At 43.6% G+C, this 10,823-nt stretch overlaps 1 protein-coding gene across 1 annotated transcript in view; it reads left to right on the top strand.

Annotated features, from left to right (window-relative positions):
* The first annotated feature begins 2,919 nt into the window (after positions 1-2,919).
* Positions 2,920-10,823, top strand: part of LPAR1 (lysophosphatidic acid receptor 1) — a 194,436-nt gene continuing 186,532 nt past the window's right edge. Inside the window, exon 1 of the mRNA XM_075825650.1 lies at positions 2,920-3,379. The gene's annotated coding sequence lies outside the window, so the exon portion shown is untranslated. The remainder of the gene's footprint in view (positions 3,380-10,823) is intronic.

Raw genomic sequence — 10,823 nt, 5'->3', positions numbered from 1 at the left:
CCACCTGTTTTACGACAGTTTTTTTTGTGTGTTTGTGTTTTTTACAGGTTCGGTCGCTGGAATACTTCGTAATCGAGGACTACTTCGATGATGGCTTTTTTTTATTTTCAATAAAATGGTTAATGAGGGTTGTGTGGGGGGGGGGTTTATTTCAATCAAATATTTTTTCTATGTCTTTGTATTTTCTTTTAAACTTCATTACTACCGCCTTAGTAATGGCCTCTGGCTGATTGACAGCATTAATTACAAAGGCAGGGCTTAATGATAGCCGGTGAAAAAGCTAACACTAACCCCCATTATTATCCCGGTACCCACCAGCACCCGGGGTACCGGGAAAACCAGTTATGATCAAGTACCCGACCATCTGTAGTGATGGTCGGGCACTGGGGCGGATGCAGGCTGGTATTATTAGGTTGGGAAAGGCCAAAAACAGTGGCCCTTCACACCCTGGCAATGCTAGGCTGCTGCTATGTTGTATCTGGATGGTTATCAAAAATGGGGGGGACCCCACATCATTTATTTTTTTTAATTGGGAAAAATCTGCGGGCCCCCCCGCCCATTTTTGATAACCAGCCAGATACAACACAGCAGCAGTCTAGCCTTACCAGGGTGGTAAGGACCAACGTTTCTGGCCTTTCCAAGCCTAATACTACCAGCCTGCGGCCGCCACAGTGAACGTCCATTACTACAGATGGTCAGGTACTGGATCGTACTCAGCTCTTTCTGGTTACCCTGGTGGCGGTGGGTACCGGGTTAACAATGGGGGTTAGTGTTAGCCTTTTCACTGGCTAACACTAAGCCTCGCCTTAGTAATGGACGTTGTCAATCAGCTATCAGCCACTACTAAGGCAGTAGTAATAAAGTTTAAAAAAAAATACAGGGACATAGAAAAAATATTTTATTGAAATAAAAAAAAACATACAATCCTCATTAAGCATTTTATTGAGAATAAAAAAGCCGTAATCGAAGAAGTCCACAAATCCGACATAGTCCAACAACTGGACCTGTAAAAAAAAACATTTTTTTAGTAACACATAAAAAAGAAAAGCAATTCTTAGACTTACCTTTCTTGGATCCAGCGCTGGAACCGCAATGTCAGCGATCTGGGACCTATATCTAATCTTATCATGTGTGATACTGTCTGCTGAGCCACTGTATCTAATCCGATCCAGAGCTGTAGGGTCATAGTGCTATACATATGCTGTGTCCTATATATATATATATATATATATATATATATAAGACAAAAAATAGGCAGCACTCCGTTCAGGTAGAGGTATAAAAAGAGGGTACTTTTATTGTCCCATAAACAGTGGCCACTGTTTATGGGACAATAAAAGTACCCTCTTTTTTCACCTCTACCTGAACGGAGTGCTGCCTATTTTTTGTCTTATATACCATTGGGATTGTGGTCTTATCCCGTTGGCTTGCACCCACAGCATACCGGTGCGGCTGGATCCATTTGTTTATATATATATATATATATATATATATATATATGTGTGTGTGTGTGAAGAAATGATCGCAGCACTCCAATAGGTTGATGTCAAACAAAAATGTGGTTTATTGTTCCATGTTTCAAAGGATAAGCTACGTTTCAGTCCTCTCACATGACCTTTTTCAAGCTCTTCTCTTCCACCTTATATATATATATATATATATATATATATATACACACATATATACACGCACATAAAGCATAAATAAACTTTTTTGGGGGGGTGAACATATGTTAGTACAAGGATACCTACTGCTGGGGCCCTGTATCTAAGTCTATCATGTGTGATGGCTTTGCTCCGGTACTCCAGCTCTGGGGAAGCCCCTGACATCACTGTCCATAAACGGATAGTAATGTCAGGGGCAACCCCAGAGCCAAAATCCCGGGCAGAGCGCTACTAGCACTCTGCCTAGGACACTGCTCTGCTCCTGACAACACTGTCCATATATGGACATTGATGTCAGGGGATTCACCAGAGACGGAGTCCCGAAGCAGAGCCACTAGCGCACTGCCTGGGACTCCTCTCCTCCCGATATCACTGTCCATATATGGACAGTGATGTCAGGGGCTTCCCCAGAGACGGAATCCCGGAGCAGAGCCGCTTGTAGCGCTCTGCCTAGGACTCCTTCTCTCCCTCTGACCTCACTGTCCATATATGGACATTGATGTCAGGGGCTTCCCCAGAGACGGAGTCCCTGAGCAGAGCCGCTAGCGCTCTGCCTGGGACTCCTACTCTCCTCCTGACATTACTGTCCATATATCAACAAAACAAATGCCTGGCCCATCTGGGTACTAAGTAAACAGCAGGTTTTCTCACCTATTATAAACCAGGGGAACAGTGTTCCTTGGATTAGGCTTTTCACACTATCCTTGTGTGGATTCCCAGTCTCTGACCCTCTCTGCAATAACTGCAGTGCTTTTATAGCTCAGGAACAAGCCCAGTAGCTTCACCTGAGCTAACTGGGCTAGAGGTGACACCTATACTGGTGTGGGGCGGGAAATTATATGTCCCAGGACCCATATTTAAGATAAAAATATTTTAGTTTAGCTCATTTGCAAAAACCAACAAAAAACATATTGCAAAAAACAGCCTGACTATTGCCAATAATAAAAGCTGTGATACATTGTTCAGGAACCCAACAGTGACAGATTGAAGTATATCTAGTCATTTACACATCAGAGCTAGCAGTCCAGTGCTTAGAAGGCTTCCTGTGTTGTGTTTCAAAAGTTCCACCACTATTTAAATAGCCCCTGGGCCAGCGATAACAAATGTCAAGAGCCTGTTCATTCATAAGAGTTTCAAGAGGTGGAGGCAGTGCCTGGGAGTACACACAGGAAAACTAGCAGGGAGTGGGAGTGACATAGGTGGGACTCGCATTCAGCACTCTGTTTTCCATACACCCCAGACATTATAGCACAGGCAGTCTCTGTGCTATCATCCCACAATCCATAATCCCAGCCCTAGGGTTGGCAGAGCAATCAATACTGAACCTGGAGCGCAAGTGATTTCTAATTCTAATATAAAGAAGGAGAAACCAAGAAGAAAGAAGTTGGTTCTCACCTTGTGCTTCACCCCTCTTGCCTAGATACTCAATCACACTTGGCAGTGCTATTTCTTTTAGTAGTGACCTAGAATTTGGAGAATCTAAATTCCTATTAACTATTCTTGTACAGCTCTACTGCATGCTCTACAATGATGTTCCAAGTAGTTTGCGGATCTGTTTCGCATTGACGGAATTGGGACTTATTAGAAAAAAGGAGACAGTTTGTCTGGAGGGACTTGGAGAAAGGGGAAACAAGATCTACAGACGTTTTACTTTCTGGCTTAAATCCTGGGTAGAAATATTGCAACGTGGATCACTAAGCACAGAGCTAGAACAGGTAAAGTCATGAAGTTTTTATTAGTCTACAAGTCAATGTTACATGTGTCACATTAGTCATTATAAAATGTTATGAGTTTGCTAACACTTCACAGATGTTGGATTGTGAGTGTTTTGATGTTGACAAGCTCTGATTTATCTCATGATCTATTATGTCTATTAACACAGAGCACCAGTTTAAAGGAGGATGGTTTTAATATATTACTGCAATATAACTATTGAATATTTAAATCTAATAAAATTGTTATGACTGCATGGAGTTCTATATAAATGTGTCAATTTGCAAAAATTGTTACGTTTAATTGAAATTCTGGAGCAATAGAAGCATTGCCGACTAGTTATATTTATGGCCATCTTTATGCACATAGCTAGGATGCCCTTCTGAGTGGTACATCTTCTAGCTGCTTAAATGCAAATATCATGTAGTCACTGAAGCGTCAGTGACAGATTTCCTTCCTCACTCATTCCACAAGTGTGCATGAATATTCCATTGTGCAACTGTCGTTCGAGCTCCTATGAGTACTAAGATTTATAGGTTTGTTACATATGTAACCTATGTTGATGGTCACTGTAGACTATAGATGTCCTTCAACATTCTCAACAGGGGGATAAATGATTGAGGATAGCTGTAGCTCCTCCGTGCATGTTGTGACTTGAGGGTATTGAAATATTAAAGAATATTAGATAAAAAAATGATTTATCTGCATTGAGTCTCCATGAGACTCATCCACCCACATTGTAAGAACCTCTAGAGAGTTGAGTCTTCCATAGTTTGGCGCATATTTTACAATTATTTTCTCCACTGATTCTCAAAGATGCAAATCAGTCTAATTCCAGCGAATCCGTTGAATTGATTCTCCCATCTTATAGAGATGACCATATATTTATTGCAATGTTTATCACCATTGATTATCCAAATGGTGAATTAGACTTATATGGTGCAACTATTGAACCTGGAGAAATGTTTTACTTTACAGTATGTTAGTTGAGTTTATCTGTGCAAGAACCATTAAACAATATAACCTTTCGGGGGTATTTAAGGAGAGGAGTCTGCTCTGCTAAGGCAACTTCAAGGTTCCTCATCCTTGGCTGTGATTTAGTGCTAATGTGCTCAGTGTGTTGACTTTGATGTAGTGTGGTCTTTGATGTCTGTCTGCTGCATTTTAAACAATTTTATTTGCGTCTTTCCGCAGTTTGAATAAAGGCAGCCTCACGCTCCACCACACGTTCATTGCCTGATCTTTGTAGTGGTTGACTGTTTCCCACTATTAACCATCTCTCTCCAGATGTGTGTAGAGAGGCTGCAGCGTGTTACTACTAGTGCCACCTACTTGCCATATGAAAACCCTGCAGCTATTCATGCAACTAATCTGGACACTATGTATGATTAGTACATCTATGGTGAATACAGGGGCATAACTAGGAAAGACTGAGCCGCATAGCAAACTTTTGACTGAGCCTCCCTCCCCTAGGTGCCACACACAGCCCCCCATTGTAGATAGTGCCCCCCTGTAGATTGTACCATACAGCCCCCCTGCAGACAGTGCTATACAGTCCCCCTGTAGACAGTGCTATACAGCCCCCTGTAGACAGTGTCACACCCCACTTGTCGATAGCTCCCCCACCTCCCCTTTGTAGATAGTGCCATACAGCCCCCTGTAGATATCGCAATACAGCCCCTTGTAGATATCGCCATGCAGCCCCCCTGTAGATATTGCTAAACCTGCCCCCTGTAGCTATCGCCATGCAGGCCTCCTGTAGATAGTGCCATGCAGCCCCCCCTGTAGCTAGAGCCATACAGCCCCCCTGTAGATAGAGAAATACAGCTCCCCCTATAGATAGCTCCATACAGCCCCCTGTAGATGGTGCCATACAGCCCCATATAGATAGCGCCATACAGCCCCCCATAGATATTGCCATACAGCGCCCCATGTAGATAGCCCCATGCAGCCCCCCCTTTAGATAGCACCATACACCCCACCTGTAGATAGTGCCATACAGCCCCCCTGTAAATATTGCCATACAGCCCCCCTGTAGATAGCAACATACAGCCCCTCCTGTAAATAGCGCCATAAATCCCCCCTGTAGATAGCGCCATGCAACACCCCCTGTAGAAAGCAACATACAGCCCCCTCCTGTAGATAGCACCATATAGTGACCCCCCTCCTGTAAATAGCGCCATATAGTGACCCCAATCAAATAAAACATCATACTCACCTAGGCCCCGTCCCTGCGACAAATGTAGCGAATCAACGGTGATGGGATCCTTGCGTAGGCCAGCGTGATCCAGTGACCTCTCTGCTCTGCCATAGTGTTCAATAGTATCTGCGTCCTGAAGACGCAGATACTATTGGTTATGGCGTGGCTAGCACTGTAGCAGTCATAGCGGCTGCTAGCGGCGCCACAGTGCATGGTGGGCCTGTGATGGCGGGCGGCACGGGCCCCATCTTCCTGCAGGCCCCATAGCAGCCACTATGGCTGCTACAGAGGTAGTTACGCCACTGAGTGAATATACTACATTTTCTGTACCATATATGGTCTAATGATTATTATTGTTATTATCAATAATAATAATAATTATTATTATTATTATAGGAAATGTCATTTTTTTCTATTGAAAAAAAAGCTTATTCTTTATTTGAAAAAAAAAAAAAAAAAGTCATGAATATACGGCAAATCGTACTATATTTTCCATAGTATACCTTATCTTCAATCAGTGCTGCAAATTGGCCAGACCATCTAGAAAAAGGGCACAAAGACAAAAATTTTCAAACTAGTTCCAACATGAGCATCGGTTTTCTAAATGTAGTTATGCTTAAAAAAGTTTTTACATTTTATGTAAATAATACTTATTCACTGTATAATGAAATGCTATGCAACCAGTGAGTATACTTTGTCATTCAGTGCCTCACAGTTTGCAACATATCTGTTAGGCCTCATTCACATTACATTTTTTACCCTTCCTTTCGCGTGAAAACTCCCAATGTAAATGCTAAACGTGTCCATAGGGCTCCATTAGCTCAACAAAAGCTAAAAGAGTGTAATTTTGGCCTTTATTGGGCTGGTATATGTGGGTATACTTCTTTATTGGAGAATGGAATGACGCAGTAGACTACACTATTCAATCCTGAGGCATCCCGCTAAAAAAAAATGTGTATGGCATTCATCAGAGGTATACGTTAAACGTATACCTCGAAGAGCTTCCCCAGGGTCGGAGTTCTTGGGCAGAGAGTCAGGTAGCGCTCGGCCCGGTGATTCCGACCCTAGGGATGCCCCTGACCTCAATGTTTATCCATGGACAGTGATGTCAGGGGCTTTCAACTACGGAGTCCCCAGCCAGAGCATAGGTAGGACTCTGGCCGGGGACTAGGGGACTGGAGAAGCTCTTGAAGTCACTGTCCATATATCGACAGTGATATCAGGGGCTTTCAACTATGGAGTCCCCAGTGAAAGCATCGGTAGCGCAATGGTCGAGGACTCTGGGACCTGAGAAGCTCCTGATGTCACTGTCCGTGGATGGACAATGATGTCAGGGGCTCCTTCAAGAGCGGAGTTCCCGGCCAGAGTGTTCTCGACACTCTGACCAGGGATTCTGGCATCTCAAATCACCTGACGTCACTGTCCATATATGGACAGTGATGTCAAGGGTTTTCCCAAGACAGGACTTCCCAGTCTAGAGCGCTTGCATTGCTCTGGCCAGGGACTCCATAGCTGAAAGCCCCTGATATCTAAGACGATATATGGACAGTGACGTCAGGGGCTTACCTGGGCACAACACTTCAAGGCAATGTATCGCACTGCATGCCTATACAGTGGGATTCGTTGACAACTTTCATCGCAGATATACGTTGGGACTCTCGACGTATATCTCCAATGGGAGAAAAATAACGCAATGTGAATATGGCTTTAGCTGTCAGTAAATGGAAATGATCTTGTCTTTTATTCAGATTCTGAATGTTCTGCCCACACAGTAAAATATATCAGTAAATGTACCAAAGCTCTATTTTGTAACAAGCCCTATCTGTTTGAGCTGCACTTTTTCCAGAATAGGTTATGGAATGGTAACAGTGAACATTTGAATTCTCTGACAGCAAGAGGAAATCTTGAAAACTAGAGAAATATTTAATGAACAATCTCATATACACTGTATGAACTAAAGTATTAGGACACCTACAGGTGCTTTTATGACATCCATTCTGAATTTATAGGCATTAATAAAGCATTTGTCCCCCCTTTGTTGCTAAAACAGCTTTCACTCTTCTGGGAAGGCTTTCTGCAAGATTTTGGCCAGTGTCTGTGGGAATTTTTTTCCATTTAACCAGAAAATAAGTTTTGAGGTCAGAACCTGATGTTAGATGAGGGGACCGGACTCTTCACAGGCCAGTCGAGTTCTTCCACACCAAACTCACCCAACCATACTTTTATGGACCTTACTTTGTGCACTGGGGCACACTCATGCTGGAACAGAAAAGGGCCTTCCCCAAACTGTTGCCACAAAGTTGGATGCATATAATTGTCCAAAATGTCTTGGTTTGTTGAAGCATTAGCGCAGAGCCGGCTCCAGGTTTATGTGGACCCTTGGGCGACACAGACTTAGTGTACCTTCCTGCTCTGCCATAGCGTTCAATAGCATCTGCGTCCTTAGGACGCTGAATCTATTGAATGTGGCGTCGCTACTGCTGTAGCAGCCATAGCGGCTGCTAGCGGGGCTACTGGGCATGGTGGGGCCTATGACGGTGGGCGGCACTGGCCCCCTTATGCCCCATAGCGGCTGCTGAAAAGGTTTTTTACTCTGCTTCCTATACAGGGGCTCCCTCTAGAAGCAGAATTCCCGGGAAGAGTGTCGGCAGCGCTCTGGCCGGGGATTCCACTTCTGTAGCAGCCACGACGGCTGCGTCCGCACCCGACGGCTGAGTGGGCTCCCCGAAGGGCAGTGGGCCCCGGCACTTGCCCGAGTTCGCCAGGTGCTGACACCGGCCCTGCATTAATGTTACCCTTCACTGGTTCTATGGGGCCTAGGCCAACCCCTGAAAAACAACCCCATAGCATTATCCTATCTCCACCAAACATTACAGTTGGCACATTGCAGTTAGGCAAGTAATATTTTCCTGGCATTCGCCAAACTCAGACTCGTCAATCAGACTGCCAGACAGAGAAGTGTGATTTGTTACTCTGCAGAACACGCTTCCACTTCTCCAGTGGCGGAATGCCGTACACCACTTCATCCGACGCTTGGCAATGTACTTGGGGATGTAAGGTTCGCAAGCAGCTACTCGACCATTGAAACCTATGCCAATAAAGTTTGCGGTACATACAGTGAAGGAAATAAGTATTTGATCCCTTGCTGATTTTGTAAGTTTGCCCACTGTCAAAGACATGAACAGTCTAGAATTTTTAGGCTAGGTTAATTTTACCATTGAGAGATAGCTTATATAAAAAAAAAAAAAACTGAAAATCACATTGTCAAAATTATATATATTTATTTGCATTGTGCACAGAGAAATAAGTATTTGATCCCTTTGGCAAACAAGACTTAATACTTGGTGGCAAAACCCTTGTTTGCAAGCACAGCAGTCAGACGTTTTTTGTAGTTGATGATGAGGTTTGCACACATGTTTGATGGAATTTTGGCCCACTCCTCTTTGCAGATCATCTGTAAATCATTAAGATTTTGAGGCTGTCGCTTGGCAACTCGGATCTTCAGCTCCTTCCATAAGTTTTCAATGGGATTAACGTCTGGAGACTGGCTAGGCCACTCCATGACCTTAATGTGCTTCTTTTTGAGCCACTTCTTTGTTGCCTTGGCTGTATGTTTCGGGTCATTGTCGTGCTGGAAGACCCAGCCACGAGCCATTTTTAATGTCCTGGTGGAGGGAAGGAGGTTGTCACTCAGGATTTGACGGTACATGGCTCCATCCATTCTCCCATTGATGCGGTGAAGTAGTCCTGTGCCCTTAGTAAAGAAACACCCCCAAAACATAATGTTTCCACCTCCATGCTTGACAGTGGGGACGGTGTTCTTTGGGTCATAGGCAGCATTTCTCTTCCTCCAAACACGGCGAGTTGAGTTAATGCCAAAGAGCTCAATTTTAGTCTCATCTGACCACAGCACCTTCTCCCAATCACTCTCAGAATCATCCAGATGTTCATTTGCAAACTTCAGACGGGCCTGTAAATGTGCCTTCTTGAGCAGGGGGACCTTGCAGGCACTGCAGGATTTTAATCCATTACGGCGTAATGTGTTACCAATGGTTTTCTTGGTGACTGTGGTCCCAGCTGCCTTGAGATCATTAACAAGTTCCCCCCGTGTAGTTTTCGGCTGAGCTCTCACCTTCCCCAGGATCAAGGATACCCTACGAGGTGAGATTTTGCATGGAGCCCCAGATCGATGTCGATTGACAGTCATTTTGTATGTCTTCCATTTTCTTACTATTGCACCAACAGTTGTCTCCTTCTCACCCAGCCTCTTACTTATGGTTTTGTAGCCCATTCCAGCCTTGTGCAGGTCTATGATCTTGTCCCTGACATCCTTAGAAAGCTCTTTGGTCTTGCCCATGTTGTAGAGGTTAGAGTCAGACTGATTAATTGAGTCTGTGGACAGGAGTCTTTTATACAGGTGACCATTTAATACAGCTGTCTTTAATGCAAGCACCAAGTTGATTTGGAGCGTGTAACTGGTCTGGAGGAGGCTGAAATCTTAATGGTTGGTAGGGGATCAAATACTTATTTCTCTGTGCACAATGCAAATAAATATATCTAATTTTGACTATGTGATTTTCTTTTTTTTTTTTATATATAATCTATCTCTCACTTGTAAAATTAACATAGCCTAAAAATTCTAGACTGATCATGTTTTTGACAGTGGGCAACCTTAAAAAATCAGCAAGGGATCAAATACTTATTTCCTTCACTGTAGTTCTTGTGCTGATGTTTACGCCAGAGGAGGTTTGGAATTCTGCAGTTATTGAGTCAGCAACTTTTATGCACTATGCACCTCAGCACTCGGCGACCCCTATCTGTAAAGTTACATGGTCGTGGCTGAGTTGCTGTGTTTCCTAAATTCTTCCACTTTGTAACAATGCGACCCACAGTTGATTGTGGAATATCTAGGAAAGAAGAAATTTCACAAGCTGACTTGTTACAACGGTGGAATCCTATTACAGTACCACGCTCTAATTCAGTTACCACTTTAGAACGACCCATTCTTTCACAAATGTTTGTAAAGGTGACTGCATGGCTAGGTGCTTGATTTTATAGACCTGTGGCAATGCGAGCGAATGAAACACCCAAATTCAATGATTAAGAGGTGTGTCCCAATACTTTTGTGCATATAGTGTACATAAACTCTGATATTTTTTTAGGCCCCTTTAACACTGCAGCATTTTGCATCAGTATTTAGACCGACGTCCATAACACTAAAGAGGTGCAAATCTTTCCATTATACT

This window comes from Rhinoderma darwinii, chromosome 1 (assembly GCF_050947455.1).
Source record: "Rhinoderma darwinii isolate aRhiDar2 chromosome 1, aRhiDar2.hap1, whole genome shotgun sequence".
Lineage (NCBI taxonomy): Eukaryota > Metazoa > Chordata > Amphibia > Anura > Rhinodermatidae > Rhinoderma > Rhinoderma darwinii.
Note: the sequence above shows the minus strand (reverse complement) of the source record. Positions and strands in the feature narration are given on the sequence as shown.